General features: G+C 52.5%; 2 non-coding genes across 2 annotated transcripts; both read right to left on the reverse strand.

Moving 5' to 3' along the window:
• Positions 1 to 1302: 1302 nt before the first annotated feature.
• LOC138362349 (5.8S ribosomal RNA) lies at positions 1303 to 1464 on the reverse strand. Its single transcript, XR_011227595.1, has one exon. It is a non-coding gene; the product is annotated as a 5.8S ribosomal RNA (ribosomal RNA).
• A 647-nt stretch (positions 1465 to 2111) lies between these two features.
• Positions 2112 to 3983, reverse strand: LOC138362352 (small subunit ribosomal RNA). The gene has a single exon (XR_011227597.1). It is a non-coding gene; the product is annotated as a small subunit ribosomal RNA (ribosomal RNA).

Consider the following 3983-nt stretch of genomic DNA (forward strand, 5'->3'; position numbering starts at 1 on the left):
TAGTGGCCGCTTTCAAGCTTGACTTAGGCGGTATGGGACGGCGTGCCGGACCCTCCGAAACGCAACACCCCTCGTGCCGGTTAAGACACGAGGTTATGCGCTGGGCTCTTCCCCGTTCAGTCGCCCTTACTAAGGGAATCCCTGTTGGTTTCTTTTCCTCCGCTTATTAATATGCTTAAATTTGGCGGGTAGGTCTCTCCCGACACGAGGTCGACGGTGGGTTTTTTTTTTCGTGCGCTGGTGGTTTAAAATTTTATTTGATCATCGATCATCGCTCGAGGGGCGGTCTCGGCGCAAAAACACACACACACAGTCACACACATTTTGATTTGATCAATCAAGGACGCCACCCGTCGGCGAGCACTCTGGCTACGCCTTTTGCTGAGGGGCAAAGCACAGCACGGGAGCAGCACCTCCTCCGTCATGACGACAGGCGGTCGCTCCCTCGCACCACACCAGCAACAAACACAGCGGCTGCTGCTGATGATGCCACGGCTGTTACTGTCCCCCAGCCAACGCACTGAAAATCCGAATTTGGCCGTCTGACGGCTTGCGCCAGACACGCCGTCACTTCGGTTTCAGCAAGCGTTGCTTATAGGCCCCACAACTGTGGCAGCGGCTACCACTAGGGTGCACACATGCCAACGAAATTATAACAATAATAATAATAACAACAGTAGTAGTATAGCACTACTTCTGTGCGCACACGCCTCTCTCTCATACATGCACCTGTGTACTGGTGTAATTTACTCGTTCATGAGCGTTATTGGCACCATTTCTTCTCTCTCTCGAATTCTGCTAGGCCAAAGTAAATGAAATCCGGTTGAGTCGGTCCGTAGAGAGTGTGTGTGATAGGCGGGAGGTTCCTCAAGCGTTCAATTTCCCTGGCACACTACTACCTCTGGACGGCGACGCATGGCATGTCGCTTCCGACCCGGTCCTCTAGCCATACCCTTGTGTTGTGCCATCCAGTCCACGGAGGGGTGGAAACTGGCGGCTTTGCTTGCTGCACGTCTGTGGGACAATCGGATCCGCAGCAGACGTCGAGTGTTTTCTCACTCAAAGGGCGGCAGGCCTCTGTTGCAGAAATAGGACGAAAAGCGTCTTTCTTTCACAGCATGATGAGGTGTGCTAGGGGCTCGTTTGTCAAATATTAGGGGGACTCCCGGTTTGCCTCCTGCCTTCTCATTCGGGGGGCAGTGGCGGGCGTCGTTCCCCAGAGCAGGCCAAAGCGCATCGTTGAGCCTGCCAAAGAGCAGAATATGGAGGCCGCAACAGCTACTCGCCCGATGGATGTTATTCCGACCCTCGCGCAGGAGTGGCGACAGTACACATATCAGGACTGCCGCCGCAATGTGCGTTCGACTTGTCGATGTATCTGGTATTCTTGCGATTCACATACCGACACGCAGTTAGCTGCGGTCTTCATCGACCCACGAGCCAAGTGATCCACCGTTAAGAGTTGTATATGTTTTTATTAAGGCCTGTCGGCCGTCTATCACTCCATCATAGGAGGACGTAATGTATGGGGGGTTTGATAGGGCTGGTAAGAGCCCGACTTTGGTTAGAAGACACATAAAATGCTTTTTTTCTCTCTCCCCTTTTTCCTCCTCTGCCGCACACGTACATTTACGTTTACAGTAGAGTGAAGGCGGGGAGGGAGGGGCCCACTGGGAAGCGTGTCAAGGAAAACCCAGCACTAGACGCCGCCAGAGTAGCAGGCGCCGGCCCTGTCAACGAGAGGAGCAGTAGCGTCTTCGCCTGCTGCTTTCTCTCTATGGTGTGGGTGCCGGAAGCCACTGAGCGACCGGGGACAAGGAAGAAAGATGTCGGTGACGGGTGTCGCGAGCCCCAACAGATGACTCTAAAGCAGTATACGGCGCTAGGACTGTGACCTGCGCCGGTCGGACTGACTGACATGTCATGTCAGTCCGACATCACAGACCTGTTATTGTCTCACAGTGGGTGTTGATCTCCCCGCCGTTTATCCGCTTTCTCCTTTCCCACGGCAATTGGGTGCGGCTCCCAAGGCTACCCTTGCCTTCTTCGCATTGAAGAATACTCGAACGACGACGACGAGCCGATGGTTGCAGCTCTCGCGTCACAAACTGTAATGATCCTTCCGCAGGTTCACCTACGGAAACCTTGTTACGACTTTTACTTCCTCTAAATGATCAAGTTTGGACATCTTTCCGTCAGCTCGAGGCGAGAACCCCTTGCGCCGAGACGCGAGGGGTAGAACATCCAAGAGCGCCAGTCCGAAGGCCTCACTAAATCATTCAATCGGTAGTAGCGACGGGCGGTGTGTACAAAGGGCAGGGACGTAATCAGCGCAAGCTGATGACTTGCACTTACTGGGAATTCCTCGTTCATGGGAAACAATTGCAAGCCCCAATCCCTATCATGAAGGGGATTGAACGGGTTACCCGCTCCTCTCGGAGGGGGAGAACACGTTGATCTCTTCAGTGTAGCGCGCGTGCGGCCCAGAACATCTAAGGGCATCACAGACCTGTTATTGCTCAATCTCGTGCGGCTAGAATTGCCGCTAATCCCTCTAAGAAGAAGTTGCGAACTGGACACCAATTGCTGGAGATCCGTCGACTAGTTAATAGGCCAGAGTCTCGTTCGTTATCGGAATTAACCAGACAAATCGCTCCACCAACTAAGAACGGCCATGCACCACCACCCACCGAATCGAGAAAGAGCTCTCAATCTGTCAATCCTTCCGGTGTCTGGGCCTGGTGAGGTTCCCCGTGTTGAGTCAAATTAAGCCGCAGGCTCCACTCCTGGTGGTGCCCTTCCGTCAATTCCTTTAAGTTTCAGCTTTGCAACCATACTTCCCCCGGAACCCAAAGACTTTGGTTTCCCGGAAGCTGCCCGCCGGGTCATGGGAATAACGCCGGCGGATCGCTAGTTGGCATCGTTTATGGTTAGAACTAGGGCGGTATCTGATCGCCTTCGAACCTCTAACTTTCGTTCTTGATTAATGAAAACATCCTTGGCAAATGCTTTCGCAGTAGTTCGTCTTGCGACGGTCCAAGAATTTCACCTCTAGCGTCGCAGTACGAATGCCCCCGCCTGTTCCTATTAGTCATTACCTCAGGTTCCGAAAACCAACAAAATAGAACCGAGGTCCTATTCCATTATTCCATGCATAGACATTCAGGCCATTAAAGTAGCCTGCTCTGAGCACTCTAATTTTTTCAAAGTAAACGTGCCGGCCACTCGGGACACTCGATGAAGAGCACCCCGTGCGAGCCGGCGGGGCTAGTTAGCTGTTCGGAGCGTGACAGTAAGCACCAGGCGGTGTACCGTCAGTCCGGAACTGAGATCCAACTACGAGCTTTTTAACCGCAACAACTTTAATATACGCTATTGGAGCTGGAATTACCGCGGCTGCTGGCACCAGACTTGCCCTCCAATAGATCCTCGTTAAAGGATTTAAAGTGTACTCATTCCGATTGCGAGGCCTCGGATGAGTCTCGCATCGTTATTTTTCGTCACTACCTCCCCGTGCCGGGAGTGGGTAATTTGCGTGCCTGCTGCCTTCCTTAGATGTGGTAGCCGTTTCTCAGGCTCCCTCTCCGGAATCGAACCCTGATTCCCCGTTACCCGTTATAGCCATTGTAGGCGCATAACCTACAATCGAAAGCTGATAAGGCAGACACTTGAAGGATGCGGCGCCGGTGCGGAGACCGTGCGCTCAGCAAAAAGTTATTCAGATTCACCACGGGTGGGTTAACGGACCGAGGCCCGACCAGTTTTGAACTAATAAAAGCGCTCTTCCCTTGCGGTCAGAGACGTGATGCATGTATTAGCTCTAGAATTACCACAGTTATCCAAGTAAGTGGGTTTACAGATCCAATGAAACATAGCTGATTTAATGAGCCATTCGCGGTTTCGCCTTAACTCGGCTTGTACTTACACATGCATGGCTTAATCTTTGAGACAAGCATATGACTACTGGCAGGATCAACCAGGTA

Source organism: Procambarus clarkii, unplaced genomic scaffold, assembly GCF_040958095.1.
Source record: "Procambarus clarkii isolate CNS0578487 unplaced genomic scaffold, FALCON_Pclarkii_2.0 HiC_scaffold_1668, whole genome shotgun sequence".
NCBI lineage: Eukaryota > Metazoa > Arthropoda > Malacostraca > Decapoda > Cambaridae > Procambarus > Procambarus clarkii.